Here is an 18,181-nt window from a genome sequence, read left to right on the forward strand (position 1 = left end):
AATTGCTGCATCTGATTTCATTTCTCTTTCCCAAATAAAGAGTCAGTTGTGTGGGCTAGTCTCATTCTGAAACTGCACACTCCCATCCCAGAGGTAGAAAGTGAGATCTCCTGCCTGCATTTCATGGAGCATGTGATTATGGAGGTGTCCAGTCCCAGCAAACAGACCCCACATTCTTTTCCTTCAGTGACTCAGACGCAATATGTGGAGAGTCCCAGATAGTATCGCTCCCTCACGTTCATTAACCTCCAGAGATTAAACATCACCTGATACACAGAACTGTGGGTTCCCCGTTTGGCTAAGCATCAGGTGCAGCCAGGTTCTTACCTAGGTGCACGTGACAAGGTGCTGCCAGATGCCACCAGCGCAGACAGTCAGTGAGCCCACCTCATCAGAGGGCACATGAGATCCCCAAATGAGAAAGAACTCTAAGGAGCCAAAATCTGACAAGATGGGTACATTAAAGCTTGCAACTTTGCACGTGAGCGCACCCCCAGACTCAGCCAGTTTATTCTCCTTTGCAGTCCATTCTGAAAAGTCCAGCCAGATGATGGCTAAAGAGTAGAGAATGGAAGGTGGAAGGCGGTTGCTGCTTGCAGAAGAGGCACGCTGGCAGCATTGGCAGGGAGGAAGAGACTGGAAACTGAGTAGCAGATCCGAGAAACCAAAATGCTCAGCAAATGAGGGCAGGTGGCATGGAGCTACTTCCCTGGGTCCAAGAGCCTAATTACCTTATTGTTCCATAAGTTCATGGCCTGCAGTCATCAGGGAAAATAAAACACTGACTGGGGGTCAGTCTTTTCTGTTTAGAGGAGGCTCCCTGAAACCTCCCCCTCCCGGGTTCAAGCGATTCTCCTGCCTCAGCCTCCCGAGTAGCTGGAACTATAGGCGCCCGCCACCACTCCCCGCTAATTTTTTTTTGGTTTTTTTTTTTTTTTGTAGAGACGGGGTTTCACCGTGTTAGCCAGGATGGTCTCGATCTCCTGACCTCGCGATCCGCCCGCCTCGGCCTCCCAAAGTGCTGGGATTACAGGCGTGAGCCACCGCGCCCGGCCTCAGCTGGTTTTTCAAAAGTCATGGCGTGTAATTGTCAGAACAGTGAACTTCGGAGATCCACCGGAGGGGCGAGGCCACAGCTCAACCGCGAGCACCTGAGCATCCTGCACCGCCTGCGACGGCCGTCAGGGGGCGCGATGCCGCCTCACAGAACCTCAAGAGGCGCCCGGGTTCCGGCACAGAAGCCCGGCGGCTCCAGGGGGCGGAGCCGAGCCGCCTCCTCAGGACCTACGCAGGAGGCGCCGTCATCCCTACAGGGACACCTGAGAGGACCCAGCCTCCTCCTCCTCAGGACCCACTCGGGAGACGCCGCTGGCTCTATAGGAACACCTGGGGACCGTGGCCAGGGACCACCCAGCCTCCTTCTCCTCAGCTCCTCAGGAACGACTGGGGAAGCTGTGGCTTCATGGTCCCCGAGGCTGCCCGAGGAAAGGTGAGGAAAAGCTTTCCGTCCCGGCTCAGTGCTGAGGAGGCCGCGCTGCCTCGCGCTCCACTTTCTCAAGTTGTATTTATTTTATTTTACAAAGTGGCCCATCATTAAGTGGCTTTGTTATTCATTATTACAGCATACCTGAGTTGTTTCGATTTTAAGTTTTTGACCAATTTGGGTTTGTTTGGGGTGGATCCGGGACAGAGAAGGGAGAAACCCTGAGGGCAACATGGAGAGCCCCAGGGAGACGCGCACCCCACGACTTGCTTTTATTTGCGTTCCAGTGGCTCGTTTTTCTTAGAGTGTTAAAGTACTTGAAAAATATTGAAGACCAGATGTAGATGTGAGTTTTCACAACCGTATTTTAAGTGTAAATACTGGACTTTGTCTGTTAACAGGATTTTAGGTAAAATAAATTTAAGCGGAGTTTATTTCGGCAAAGGAATGGTTCATGAATCACGCAGGAAGCACCAGAACGGAAGTCGGCTTGGGGCTTCGAGCTCTTAGGGCGGCCCGTAAGTGAGGCTCCTCAGTGGCTCCAGCTAGGCGACCGCCTGTGGTGGGGATGCTTCCCTCAGCGTCCCTAGTCATACAGCCAACTGGCTGCTGGGCTTTTTGGCATTGACTGTGGTTGGTTTGTGAATTTTTTTAAGTCAGTTCAAATGCCTCCAAGTTCGGTTTCTGTTTGCTTAGGGAAGGCCTCAGGCTAACCCCCGCCGTATTTGCTTTAACATGTCAAAACCATAATTTATTTTTCATTTTACTTTCCTGGCGTTAATAGAAGTAAATTCACATTTGTGCGTTATTCAGAAAGTCGGTTTAATTGGAAACCTATTTGTGATGGTGCATAAAATAATGTCTTTTAATCATTGGCATCTTAGATTAGATGAAATATGTTAACTCTCTTAAGCTTTGTTATTAACCCATAACAAGAGTTAAGTTTCTTTTTTTCTCCTAGGCTTTGACCATTTAAAATACACTCAGGCATCTCGTAACGATGTTATACTTTCTGAGAAATCTGTCCTTAGGTGATTTCATCTTTGTGTGAACACTGTAGAGTGTCCTTATAAAACTTAGATGGTGTAGCCCACTCCACACCTAAGTTACATAGTATAGCCTATTGCTCCCAGGCTACGAACCTGTACAGCATGTCTCTGTACTGAATGCTGTAGTCAACCATAACACCATGGGGATTGTAGATTGTGATCCCAGAATATCTGGGACAGGTCTCAGTCAATTTAGAAAGCTTATTTTGCCAAGATTAAGGACACGCCCGTGACACAGCCTCAAGAGGTCCTGACGACGTGTGTCCAAGGTGGCCAGGGTAGAGCTTGCTTTTGTACATTTTAGGGATACATGAGACGTGTAAGATGTACAGTCATTTGGCCCAGTAAGGCGGGACAACTGGAAGCAGGAAGTGGGGGTGCTTCCAGGTCAGAAGTAGGTTAGAGACAAAAGGTTGCATTCTTTTGAATCCTTCATCAGCCTTCCACTGAATACACAATTTAGTCTGGCTCAATGAATCTGCATTTTTACATAAATAATAGGGCAGAGGAAGCAATCAGATATGCATCTGTCTCAGGTGAGGGATGACTTTGAGTGCTGTCTGTCCTTTGTTCTAAAGGAAATTCTTTGTGTGCAAGTTGTGAGTGAGGTATGTAGCTTTTTGTCTTTGTAGCTATCTTAGTTAGGAATAGAATGAGGGCAGGTTTGCCTGACATAGCTCCCAGCTTGACTTTTCCCTTGGCTTAGTGATTTGGGGGTCCTGAGATTTATTTTCCTCTCATGGTATCAGAACAGAGAAAAGGTAATGCGTTGAGCCATGAGCTTATGACAAGATGGCTAGGAAGGAATTTTTCAGCTCCATTTTTATCTCATGGGACCACCATCATATGTATGCAATGCACGAGTGTAAAATCACATTTAGTTAAGTCAGCTTACACTAAGCTATGGACCCAGATGGTCCTGGGGCCTTTTTCCACTGGGAGATCTTTAAGGACCTTTCTTAGCTTTTCTATGCTAATTGGTATATTCATAGTTGCCTTATTTCAGTGCCCATTTTGTTAATGTGTATTTTTACTAGGAAATCACCCATTTTTTCTAGGTTTCCAGTTTGATGCAATTATTTGACTTTTAATTTCTCCTCTGTTTTTAGTTTTGTACATAATTTTCCTATCTACTTTTGCACTCTTTTTTCCATCAACAATGTTTTTAAAATATACTTTTCAGCTTTTTTTGAAGAATTGTTATGTTTGACAATTTTTTATGACCTAATCATGACCGTAAATGATTTTTAATTAATTTCAGCTTAATGTCTTTTGTAGGGCACAACTGTTAAAATACAAAATTACAACAAATGTGGGTTTGCAGATCTTAATTGGCTTTTTTTTTGTGGTTCTAGAATCAGGCAGCAGTCCAGACCAAAAATGGTTCAGAATGATCTGCCACACAACATGTGCGGGTTATATTTATAGCCAGAGAAAAAAAGTGACATACAGAAAACAGAAGTGAGGTATAGAGGTGGCTGGATTGGTTACAGACCTGGTTACAGCCTGGATTTGCCGTCTTGGAACTTGTTTTGAACAGCTGGCTGCCGGCCGTTGACTGACACTCGGCTGATGTGATTGGCTGAACCGCCGCAATGTGTTACCATGATACATTCCCAAGTCAGATTTTCAGTTTGTTTCTATACTAAATTAGGTTGCGATTCTTCTTCTTCTTCTTCTTCTTCTTTTTTCTTTTTTGAGGCGGAGTCTCGCTCTGTCGCCCAGGCTGGAGTGCAGTGGTGCGATCTCAGCTCACAGCAAGCTCCGCCTCCCGGGTTCATGCCATTCTCCTGTCCCGGTCTCCCGAGTAGCTGGGACTGCAGGCTGCCGCCAAGTCCGGCTAATATTTTTGTATTTTTTTTTAGTAGAGACTGGGTTTCACCTTGTAAGCCATGATGGTCTCGATTTCCTGACCTCATGATCCACCCGTCTCGGCCTCCCAAAGTGCCGGGATTACGCGGCGCCCGGCCGCGACTCTTTACAAGGACTCCTTGGGAGGCTTCTAAAGCCCAAATGTTGTTTGATGTAAGAATTCCTCCCTTTTGGTCAGCCTCTCAATTTTGAGATATTGATCAAAACTTTGGGCATTGGTGTCACTCTTTGTTATCGTAAATTGAGTTATTAGGACTTATTTGCTTTCAGTGTGGCATTTTCAAGTTTTATTTGGTCTCAGTGCCCTCTGGGCAATAGCAGAACACTGTGTTGTGTAAGGCGGAAATAGAGCAATAGAAAATAACAACTGATTTGTTAATATCAGATTACTTCAAGTTACTTGCTTTGGTAAGAATTAAAGCAGAGGGAACTTCTTTATGCTGACTCAGGTAGACTGGAATCTCTTCAGGGAAAAAGGGAGCTCTTTTGGGATCTATCTACTTCCTTAAAGTTTCAGCTTTGTTGTGTGTCATTCAGCGTGAGTGTCTCCATTCTGGTTTTGCCTGCTCAGTGTGGCCTAATGCGGGAGTTGTGACCAAAACAATGACCTCCCGTAATTTGTTCAACAGTTCTCCCCTTTTGGTTAGGTTCCTACCTAGGTGAGGGTGTGACTAAAAACTTAGGGCATTAGCAGTATTCTCAGTAACTATCATTTTAGGTTTCCGGTCTCAACACATCATTTAAGAAGTCAGTAAAGCTTTCTTCTATTGTGACAGCATATTTAATACTGAGAAAGAAAAGAAAATTTTTATCTTGCGAATGTGAGCTTCCTCTAAATTATCAGGTCCAGGGAGGCATGGGAATGAGGCAGCAGTCACGTCCCATTTCCCTCTTAGCTAAGTAATCATATCTTGAAGCTGCTTGCTATGTAGACTAGACTGACTGTCATCAGCTATAGATTAACCTAAGAGTGTCTTTGAATATTTTTTCCAGTGGTAAATATTTGCTTCTGTTGTATCGTAGCTGAAAGGAATGCTGGGAAACAAAATAAAGACAAGCATTCATTAGAATAAGTGATCCAGTCACAAGGAATCAATTTGAACTTTTTTTTTTTCACAAAGTCATACTTTGAAAACGTCCAGCCATAAATTCAAATAGTCTCCAAAATGTGAATTTTTTTCCCTGGTTCTAAGATGACCAGCTTTCTTAGAGAGTGAACTACACCATAAGAAAAATGATATGACCATGTTTACACGTATATGTTATCTTAACATAAAACATGTAAAAGGGGCATTTCTTTGAAAGTATGTATTAGTCTGTATAATTTACTTTGCAGTATCATGAATGCTCTTATTTTTAAAAGTAGGAGTAGTTACTGTCAATTACTAATTTTTAGTACAAATAATTTAGCAGATATCTGAAAAAATTACAATTTTTAAATAGAAGTTTTATTTTAAATTAGTTTTAGATTCATACAGAAATTGGGAAGAAAATGCAGATTTCCCATGTAGATGCAACCTAGTTTCCCCTCTTTTTAACATATCAACATGTATCAGATAGGTTTAACATCTTTTTTTTTTTTTTCCCAGACAGAGTCTCAACCAGGCTGGAGTGCAGTGGCGTGATCTCGGCTCACTGCAACCTCCGCCTCCCAGGTTCAAGCGATTCTCCTGCCTCAGCCTCCTGAGTAGCTGGTATTACAGGCGCCTGCCATCATGCCCGGCTAATTTTTGTATTTTTAGTAGAGATGAGGTTTCACCACGTTGGCCAGGCTGGTCTTGAACTCCTGATCTCAGGTGATCCGCCCGCCTCAGCCTCCCAAAGTGCTGGGATTACAGGCATGAGCCACCACTCCTGACCAACATCTTACATCATTTCTTGTCATACTTAATGACTGGGTATTACTATATTATTAAATAAGCTCACATCTTATTTGGTTTCCCTTAGTTCTGCCTTTTTCTCTCCCAGGATCCTATCTAGGATCCCATAGGACATTTAGTCATCATGTCAGGCTCTTCTTGGCTGTGACAGCCTCTCAGACTTTACTTCTGAGGACCTGGAACAGTGTTAGGAGGATTGGTCAGGTATTGTGTAGAATGTCCTCCATTGTGGTTTACTTGGGGTTTTTCTCATAATCAGCCTGGGTTTAGGGGTTTGCGGGAAGCAGAGCAGATGTGTAGTGTGTCCACAAAAAGAGTCAAAGACTGTGAAATATTTGAAGAGATGTATTCTGAGCCAAATATGAGTGACCATGGCCCTTGACACAGCCCTCAGGAGACCCTGAGAACATGTGCTCAAGGTCGTTGGGGTACAGGTTGGTTCTATACATTTTAGGGAGATAGGAGACATCAATCAAGTGTATTTAAGATATATATTGGTTCGGTCCAGAAAGGTGGGACAACCCAATGGATTAGGGTGGGGTGGGGCTTCCAGGTTATAGGTACATTTAAAATTTTTCTGATTGGCAGTTTGTTGAAAGACTTACTATCAATAGAAAGGAGTGTCTGGGCTATGATAAGGGGTTATGGAGACCAAGGTTTTGTCATGGAGATGAAGCTTCCAGGTAGCAGGCTTCAGAGAGAATAGATTGTAAATGTTTCTTATCAGATTTTAGGTTGTGTTGATGTTAAATGCTGATTGGCTTTTCCTGAATTCCAAAAGGGAGGAGGGCATCATGAGGCATGTCTGACCACCTCTTTCCCATCATAGCCTGAACCAGTCTTCCAGGTTAACTTTGGTGTCCCCTGGTGGAGAGGTGGTTGTGGGAAAGATCTTTGAATTTTATTTTTGGTTTGCAAGTGCTAGTCTAGTCACTTCATGCTGTCACTTCATGCTCTCAAGATGTGTTATCACCATTAATGTTAACTTTTATCACTTGGTTGAGGCAGTGTTTTCAGGTTTTTCACTGTGAAGTTACTTTTTTCCCATGTCTATATTGTATGTATGCTTTTGGAGGAAGTCATCATGCAGAGCTCATACTTAAAGGAGTGGGGAGTTAGCCCCACCTCCTTGATGGCTGTCTATATCAGGTATTTGGAATTCTTCTGTATAAGAGATTTCTATTCAGCCCATTTGCATATCTGTTTAATCATTTATTTATACCAGTATGGGTCCACAGATAGTTACTTTAATCTTTTGGTTGTTATCTAATTGTACAGTATTTTGTTGCTCTTTGTTCATACCTGTGGCCATTGGTAGCTCTTTCCACTGGCTCCTTTTACATAATTTCATGTTTTTTTTTATAATTTATTTCTGTTACTTCAAAAGTACCCTGGCTCATATATTTTCTGTCCCAGTCCTAGTTTCAGCTATTTCTTCTAATAGCCCTGATTTCTTTTGTTAGAGAATGGTATGAAAAACTTACATCTGGCCACTAAATGTGGTCATTGCATCATGACACTTACAGCTGACAGTGCAAAGAAATATATGTGTCTTCTAACTTATATGTACCCACTTAATTATAAAGGTTTCTATGTGCAATCATCTATGTATATGTTAAGCTAAATGTGAATTTATACTTATGTTGTATATATATATTCTGACTCATTATGACAGAGATCATTCTAGGCTTCCCTATTTTTTATCTGTAACTTCTCACTGTAATAGTGAGGAACCTGGCTCCTACTATCTGCCATTTATTTCATCCCTTGTACCATTGGGAACAAGGAATTCATTCTTGATCAAGATTCCAGGTTGGGACTTAAAAAGAAATATATGTTTGGTCTGTGTCTGCAGTTCCTGGTACAGAGCTTCTAAAACTATTATAATTTCCTGAACAGTAGGGCTGCTAGGAGCATCTTGTGTTCTAATATTTGGTCTTTGGCCCTGGTTCCTGACGCAGAGTTCCTAAATCTCTTGGAATCTCCTGGATAATAGGAATGGCTTCTGTTCTAATAAGGACACTCTGTGGGTTCCTGGATGGTTTCAGGATGGGGATGGTCACCAGAAAGACCAAGCCATGATAAGAAGGTTGTAACTTTTAGCTTAACATGCAATCCTTTGAGGGTGTGAAGGGACTGGAAATGGAGTTAATAATCCGTCATGTCTACATGATGAAGCTTCCATAAAAATTCCTAAAATATGGAATTTGGAAAGTTCCAGATCAAGGCTGACAGATTTGATGTCTAGTGAGGGCTCATCTATCATAGATAGTGCCTTCTAGCATGTCGTGACATGGCAGAATGGGGAAACGGGCTCCTAGATGCTTTTATAAGGGCACTGGTTTCATTCATGAGGACAGCACTCTCATGATCCGATCACCTCTCGGTTACCTCTGAATACCATCCCTTTGGGGATTACATTTCAAAATAGGAATTTGGGGTGGGGGGTGTACACACATTGAGACCATAATAACTAGTAAACATAAGTAAGTATTTCCTAGTTCCATAAGCCATCATAGCAAATTGTCAAACCTGAAGAGGGGGTGTAGGAATGCCTAGTTTCTGGCCAAGTCATATAGAAGTTTGGGTAAACTGGGGATTCACTACTTGTGATTGGCATCTGAGGTTGTGGACAGTCTGGTGTTACTAAGCCCTTAACCTGTAGGGTGTATACTAACTCCAGGTAATCAGTGTCACAGTTGAATTACAGGATACCCAATTGTTTTCCAGAGAGTTGGAATATCGGTTGGTATGGGAAACACCCCCCACCCCCCACAATTTGCTGTTAAAAGTGGAGTGTTGAGAGTATAGAGGAAAATCATGGTTATTTTTCTTTTTACAGATATAGTAGTTTCAAAATTAACTATTATCCCTATGGGAAATAACTTTATAAAATAGAGTCCACTGTTCGTGTATATAGTACGTTTTGTTTTTAGTCTATGGATTCTACTCATTTCCAGCTCAGCACCTTTGGCCCACCACTTGCAACATACATTGGTAATACAGTTAGATTCTTGGTTGCACTCTGTATTTTGTCCTTAGATACTTCCACATCCTAAATCATTTAATTTGTGTAGATTGTGATTTGTTCTTTGTGCATTAAAATTCTGTGGGTTTTATCAAATGCATAGTGTCAGATATCCACTACTGAAGTAGCATACAGAATACTTCAAATCCCCACCCCAGACAGTCACTGATCTGACTATCATCTCTTTGGTTGTGCTTTTTCCAGAATGTTATATGAATGGAGTCATATAATGTATAGCATCTTCATACTGCCACCCTTTACTTAGCAACATAGATGCAAGATTCATTCATTTGTTTTCATGGATTGACAGTTCATTCCTTTCTGTTGGTGAATGGTATTCCATTGCATGGTTGTACTTCAAATTGATTATGCATTCAGCTATTGAAGAACGTTCTGATTACTTCAAGTTTTGGCCATTATGAGTAGAGTGGCTCATATATAATTACATGCTAGTTTTTGTTTGAACATAATTTTTCAAAGCAGCTGTCTAAACATACACAATTTAGGGGTGCATTTGTTGGATTGTAAGGTAAGACTTGTTTATCTTTGGGAAAAACTGTCAAACTATTTCCCAAAATGGCTGTACCCATTCATGCATTCTGCCAGTAATGAATGGCCGTACCTATTGTTCTTCAACCTCCAATTGTTACTGTTGAGATTTTTTAAGAGTCCCACAGTTGTACTAGGTGTGCAGTGATATCTCAGCATTATTTTAATTTGCAGTCTCCTAATGAGATATATTGAGCATCCTTTTGTGTGATTATGTGATATCTGTGTATTTTCTTTTTTTTCTTTTTTCTTTTTTTTTAATTGAGATAGAGTCTCATTCTGTCACTCAGGCTGGAGTGCAGTGGCATGATCTTGGGTCACTGCAACCTCCACCTCTGATGTTCAAGCAACTCTCTTGCATCAGCCTCCCAAGTAGCTGGGATTACAGGCACCCACCAGCATGCCTGGCTAATTTTTTTGTACTTTTAGTAGAGAGGGGGTATCACTATGTTGGCCAGGCTGATCTCAAATTCCTGACCTCAGGTGACTCACCCGCCTCAGCCTCCCAAAGTGCTGGGGTTATAGGCATGAGCCACCACACCTGGCCTGCTATCTATATATTTTATTTGGCTGGATGTCTGTTCAGATATTTACCCAGTTTTATTTGGGTTTTTAGTTTTCTTAGTGTTCGTTTGAAGAGGTCTTTGTGTATTTTCAATACAGTTTTTAAAACCACGTTTGTATTTTGTAAATATCTTCTCACAGTGTGTCTTGTCTTTTTGTTCTCTGAATAGGGTTTTTCATAGTAGAAAATTTAGTTTTATAAAGTCTGTTCTCAGTATTTTCACGAATTGGCACTTGATGCTGTGTGTTAAAACTCAACACCAGATCCAATGTCTCTTAGGTTTTCTTTTAGATTGTTTATAGTTTTCCCTTTGAAGTTGTAGTCTCTGGACTATTTTGAGTAGGTTTTTCTGTTTTAATTTGTGTATAGAGTCATTTCATTCTATATGGCTTCCAAATAATTCTTCCATCACCATTTATGGGAAGGGTATGGATATAGTGGCCTTTACTTCGGTTTGAATTTACAAAATTATGACACTGAATAAACTGAATATTGAATTTTATAGGTATTTCAGGACAGCCAGGAGGGGGCGCACATCCGCCGAGAAACTGTGAGTAAGAGCGTCTGTGCTGAACCACGGAGCCACCAGAGGGCGCGCGATCCCGCCCCAACCAACTTCCCGCTGAGGTGCCAGAAGCAGCGAGGAGCTTCAACTTCCTCAGGGCAGCACGAGGGTGGTGTTAACTTGGTGTTCTTCATTGGTGAGTAAAAAGCTCCTGTCCACGGCCCTGAGTGCCAAGGAGTGAGTCTTTAGAGCACTCAGCAGAGGAAGAAATCCATCTAGAAAAATAAAACCCCCAAATCTCACTGTTTGGAGTACACCCTAACATCATTGTCAATGTCCAAGACACAGTGGCTGCTAATATATATTCTTACAGTGGCCTCTAATATAATAATCACACTGTGCCCTACATTACTATGATATCCACACCGTGCCCTAACACCCATATAATATTCACACCATGCCCTAACACTGATGTAATCCACACCATCGCTTCCAATGCTAATGTAATAATATCCACACCATGAACTAACAATGATCTAGTGCACACCATCGCTTCCAATACTAATGTAATAATATCCACACCATGCCCTAACACTGATGTAATCCACACCATCGCTTCCAATACTAATGTAATAATATCCACACCATGCCGTATCACTGATGTAGTCCACACCATCGCTTCCAATACTAATGTAATAATATCCACACCATGCCGTATCACTGATGTAGTCCACACCATCGCTTCCAATACTAACGTAATAATATGCACACCATGCCCTATCACTGATCTAGTCCACACCATCGCTTCCAATACTAATGTAATAATATGCACACCATGCCCTATCTCTGATCTAGTCCACACCATCACTTCCAATACTAATGTAGTTATATCCACACTATGCCCTATCACTGATCTTGTCCACACCATCACTTGCAATACTAATGTAATAATATCCACACCATGCCCTAACACTGATCTAATCCACACCATCGCTTCCAATGCTAATGTAATAATATCCACACCATGCCCTATCAGTGATCTAGTCCACACCATCGCTTCCAATACTAATGTCATAATATCCACACCATGCCCTATCACTGATCTAGTCCACACCATCGCTTCCAATACTAATGTCATAATATCCACACCATGCCCTATCACTGATCTAGTCCACACCATCGCTTCCAATACTAATGTAATAATATCCACACCATGCCCTATCACTGATCTAGTCCACACCATCTCTTCCAATATTAATGAAATAATATCCACACCATGCCCTATCACTGATCTAATCCACACCATCGCTTCCAATGCTAATGTAATAATATCCACGCCACGCCCTATCACTGATCTAATCCACACCATCGCTTCCAATACTAATGTAGTAATATCCACACCGTGCCCTATCACCGATCTAGTCCACACCATCGCTTCCAATACTAATGTAATAATATCCACACCATGCCCTATCACTGATCTAGTCCACACCATCGCTTCCAATACTAATGTAATAATATCCACACCATGCCCTATCACTGATCTAATCCACACCATTGCTTCCAATACTAATGTAATAATATCCACACCATGCCCTATCACTGATCTAATCCACACCATCGCTTCCAATACGAACGTAGTAATATCCACACCATGCCCTAACACTGATCTAGTCCACACCATTGCTTCCAATACTAACGTAGTAATATCGACACTATGCCCTATCACTGATCTAATTCACACCATCGCTTCCAATACTAATGTAATAATATCCACACCATGCCCTATCACTGATCTAATCCACACAATCTAATCCACACAGTTTTATTTGGGTTTTTAGTTTTCTTAGTGTTCGTTTGAAGAGTTCTTTGTGTATTTTCAATACAGGTTTTAAAATCACGTTTGTATTTTGTAAATATCTTCTCACAGTGTGTCTTGTCTTTTTGTTCTCTGAATAGGGTTTTTCATAGTAGAAAATTTAGTTTTATAAAGTCTGTTCTCAGTATTTTCACGAATTGGCACTTGATGCTGTGTGTTAAAACTCAACACCAGATCCAATGTCTCTTAGGTTTTCTTTTAGATTGTTTATAGTTTTGCCTTTGAAGTTGTAGTCTCTGGACTATTTTGAGTAGGTTTTTCTGTTTTAATTTGTGTATAGAGTCATTTCATTCTATATGGCTTCCAAATAATTCTTCCACCACCATTTATGGGAAGGGTATGGATATAGTGGCCTTTACTTCGGTTTGAATTTCCAAAATTATGACACTGAATAAACTGAATATTGAATTTTATAGGTATTTCAGGACAGCCAGGAGGGGGCGCACATCCGCCGAGAAACTGAGCAAGAGCTTCTGTGCTGAACCACGGAGCCACCAGAGGGCGCGCGATCCCGCCCCAACCAACTTCCCGCGGAGGTGCCAGAAGCAGCGAGGAGCTTCAACTTCCTCAGGGCAGCACGAGGGTCGTGTTAACTTGGTGTTCTTCATTGGTGAGTAAAAAGCTCCTGTCCACGGCCCTGAGTGCCAAGGAGTGAGTCTTTAGAGCACTCAGCAGAGGAAGAAATCCATCTAGAAAAATAAAACCCCCAAATCTCACTGTTTGGAGTACACCCTAACATCATTGTCAATGTCCAAGACACAGTGGCTGCTAATATATATTCTTACAGTGGCCTCTAATATAATAATCACACGGTGCCCTACATTACTATGATATCCACACCGTGCCCTAACACCCATATAATATTCACACCATGCCCTAACACTGATCTACTCTGCACCATTGCTTCCAATACTAATGTAATAATATCCACACCATGCCCTAACACTGATCTAGTCCACACCATCGCTTCCAATACTAATTTAATAATATCCACACCATGCCCTATCACTGATGTAGTCCAAACCGTCGCTTACAATACTAATGTAATAATATCCACACCATGCCCTAACACTGATCTAATCCACACCATCGCCTCCAATACTAATGTAATAATATCTGCACCATGCCCTAACAGTGATGTAATCCACACCATCGCTTCCAATACTAATGTAATAATATCCACACCATGCCCTATCACTGATCTAATCCACACCATCGCTTTCAATACTAATGTAATAATATCCACACCATGCCCTATCACTGATGTAGTCCAAACCATCGCTTACAATACTAATGTAATAATATCCACACCATGCCCTAACACTAATCTAATCCACACCATCGCCTCCAATACTACTGTAATAATATCTGCACCATGCCCTAACAGTGATGTAATCCACACCATCGCTTCCAATACTAATGTAATAATATCCACACCATGCCCTAACACTGATATAATCCACATCATCGCTTCCAATACTAATGTAGTAATATCCACACCATGCCCTAACACTGATCTAATCCACACCATCACTTCCAATACTAATGTACTAATATCCACACCATACCCTATCACTGATCTAGTCCACACCATGGCTTCCAATGCTAATGTCATAATATCCACACCATGCCCTGTCTGTGATCTAATCCACACCATCGCTTCCAATACTATTGTAGTAATATCCACACCAGGACCTAACAGTGATCTAATCCACACCATCTCTTCGAATACTAATGTAATAATATCCACACCATGCCTTATGACTGATCTAGTCCACACCATCGCTTCCAATACTAATGTAATAATATCCACACCATGCCCTATCACTGATCTAATCCGCACCATCGCTTCCAATACTAATGTAATAATATCCACACCATGCCGTATCACTGATCGAATCCACACCATTGCTTCCAATACTAATGTAATAATATCCACACCATGCCCTAACACTGATCTAGTGCACAACACTGCTTCCAGTACTAATGTAATAATATCCACACCATGCCCTATCACTGATCTAATCCACATCATCGCTTCCAATACTAATGTAATAATATCCACACGATGCCCTATCATTGACATACTCCCCACCATCGCTTCCAATACTCATGTAATAATATCCACACCATGCCCTATCACTGATCTAATTCACACCATCGCTTCCAATACTAATGTAATAATATCCACACCATGCCCTATCACTGATGTAGTGAACACCATCGCTTCCAATACTAATGTAATAATATCCACACCATGCCCTATCACTGATCTAGTCCACACCATCGCTTCCAATACTAATGTAATAATATCCAAACCATGCCCTATCACTGATCTAGTTCACACCATCGCTTCCAATACTAATGTAGTAATATCCACACCATGCCGTATCACTGATCTAGTACACATCATCGCTTCCAATACTAATGTAGTAATATCCACACCATGCCCTATCACTGATCTAGTCCACAGCATCGCTTCCAATACTAATGTAGTAATATCCACACCATGCCCTAACACTGATCTAGTCCTCACCATTGCTTCCAATACTAATGTAGTAATATCCACACCGTGCCCTATCACTGATCTAGTCGAGACCATCGCTTCCAATACCAATGTAATAATATCCCCACCATGCCTTATCACTGATCTAATCCACACCATCGCTTCCAATGCTAATGTAATAGTATCCACACCATGCCCTAACACTGATCTAGTCATCTAGTCCACACCGTCTCTTCCAATACTAACGTAGGAATACCCACACCATGCCCTATCACGGATCTAATCCACACCATCGCTTCCAGTGCTAATGTAGTAATATCCACACCATGCCCTATCACTGATCTAATCCACACGATCCCTTCCAATACTAATGTAATAATATCCCCACCATGCCCTATCACTGATCTATTCCACACCATCGCTTCTAATACTAATGTAGTAATATCCACACCATGCCCTATCACTGATCTAATCCATACCATCGCTTCCAATACTAATGTAGTAATATCCACACCATGCCTTATCACTGATCTAGTCCACACCATCGCTTCCAATGCTAATGTAGTAATATCCGCACCATGCCCTATCACTGATCTCATCCACACCATCGCTTCCAATACCAATGTAGTAATATCCACACCATGCCCTATCACTGATCGAATCCACACCATTGCTTCCAATACTAATGTAATAATATCCACACCATGCCCTATCACTGATCTAGTCCACACCATCGCTTCCAATACTAATTTAATAATATCCACACCATGCCCTTTCACTGATCTAATCCACACCATCGCTTCCAATACTAATGTAATAATATCCACACCATGCCCTATCACTGATCTAGTACACACCATCGCTTCCAATACAGCTTCCGTGCCCTTCTGTTTTGTAGTTTTAGTAGGGACGGGGTGGGGTTGGGGCTAGGGTGGGGGGTTTTGGCTGTGTTGCCCTGAGGTCAAAGTGATCCGCCTGCCTCTGCTGCCAAAGTGCTGGGATTAGAGGCGTGCACCACTGCACCTGGCTGCTGTAAAGTCTTATTTCACACAGCTGAGACATGTTTTAGGAAGTTTGCTAAAAGACCCCTGGAGACCTCCTTATTGTGACCTCCCTGTTATTGTGTTTAATTTGATTGAACTTTTCTGCCCTCCTGCTTTTCAGCTTCTCTAATAGTCTCCCATTAAACCAATTCTAAGAACCACCAAAAAAGGGAAATTTTTTCTTGAAAGCAATAAAATGGTATGGACTGTTAGAATGTAAAATATATGAAATCAGTCATTATACGTTAGTGCTGCTCTGACATAGGGACATATTATTGAGAAGGAACTTTTGCTTGATTTTCAGAGAAATGGAATCCTCGTATCGCTGATCTATGTAAACAAATTGAAGAATTGTCTGAAAGAAAATATGGTATGTCTAAACTGGAAAAGTCCTGTAATCTTATGTTCATGGGCGTTTACACAATGGAGTTACTGTTCATCATGGGGGTACCGTGGAAAAGCCCAGGGCTGCCGGCGAGTCATGCCATCCTTACACGTTTCTCCTTGTAAGGTGCTTTGTAGTATCTACACACTTTGTTTCTAGATTGCTGCAAAGCTGAGGAAAAGTTGTATTTCTTTAGTTATTAGTTAGCATTTCTTTTAAACTTTCAGTATGGAGATTGGAAATTTATTTACATATTTATTGCAAAGCCCTGGATCTTAGGGATTTCATTGAATTATTTATTTATTTTTTTTGAGACGGAGCCTTGCTCTGTCGCCCAGGCTGGAGTGCAGTGGCACGATCTCGGCTCACTGCAACCTCCGCCTCCCGGGTTCAAGCAGTTCTCTGCCTCAGCCTCCCGAGCAGCTAGGATTACAGGCACCAGCCACCACGCCTGGCTGATTTTTGTATTTTTAGTAGAGACGGGGTTTCATGATCTTGGCTAGGCTGGTCTTGAACTGCTGACCTCCTGATCCACTCACCTCAGCCTCCCAAAGTGCTGGGATTACAGGTGTGAGCTGCCATGCCTGGCCAAATACTATTTTTTTAAATGAATTGTTTCTCTTAGTCTGCTTTGTTAAATTTGGAATTCATCTGGGCGCGGTGGCTCACACCTGTAATCCCAGCACTTTGGGAGGCCAAGGCAGGCAGATATCTAGGTTGGGAGTTCGAGACCAGCCTGACCAACATGGAGAAACCCCGTCTCTACTAAAAATACAAAATTAGACGGGTGTGGTGGTGCATGTCTGTAATCCAAGCTATTCGGGAGGCCAAGGCAGGAGAATCGCTTGAACCCAGGAGGCAGAGGTTGCGGTGAGCCGAGGTTGCACCATTGCACTCTAGCCTGGGCAAAAAGAGCAAAACTCCATCTCAAAATAAATAAATAAAATGTTCAGTACTCACCAAGGTGCCCCTATTGTCTCTACTTTTATCTTGATGCATCACTGAATTGATGTTAGATTTCAAATTCATCGTTGCCCTGATACTATTCTATCCTGAAGCCACCTTTATATAGTGATGAAAGAAATTAGCGATTTGTTATTATCCTTTCTCTGTTGGTATACATCAAATGCTCACCTAAAAAGAGCAACAACCAGTGGAAAACATGATGTTTTCATTTGGGTGACTATTTACTTGTAACCTATTAGCAAACTATAAAATTGTATGATATGCAGAATTTTAACTGAATTGCTTTAAGTGAACATTTAAACATGATAAACAATATTGATGGTATTTATGTTAATGTACTTAAAATGAACATTTTTCTTCATGATGAGTAATATAACCTACTCCTCAATGAAAACCTAGCACTAAATTTGCTAATGAATTCAGTAACATTTCCATAATATTTTTAGTTACATGGTTAAGGTTCTCTTAGTG

At 41.7% G+C, this 18,181-nt stretch overlaps 1 protein-coding gene across 1 annotated transcript in view; it reads left to right on the forward strand.

Annotated features, from left to right (window-relative positions):
- Positions 1-13,289: 13,289 nt before the first annotated feature.
- LOC134759270 (solute carrier family 35 member F5-like) overlaps positions 13,290-18,181 on the forward strand; it is a 53,930-nt gene continuing 49,038 nt past the window's right edge. Inside the window, exons 1-2 of the mRNA XM_063710603.1 lie at positions 13,290-13,420; positions 16,664-16,729. The gene's annotated coding sequence lies outside the window, so the exon portion shown is untranslated. The remainder of the gene's footprint in view (positions 13,421-16,663; positions 16,730-18,181) is intronic.

Source organism: Gorilla gorilla, chromosome 8, assembly GCF_029281585.2.
Source record: "Gorilla gorilla gorilla isolate KB3781 chromosome 8, NHGRI_mGorGor1-v2.1_pri, whole genome shotgun sequence".
NCBI lineage: Eukaryota > Metazoa > Chordata > Mammalia > Primates > Hominidae > Gorilla > Gorilla gorilla.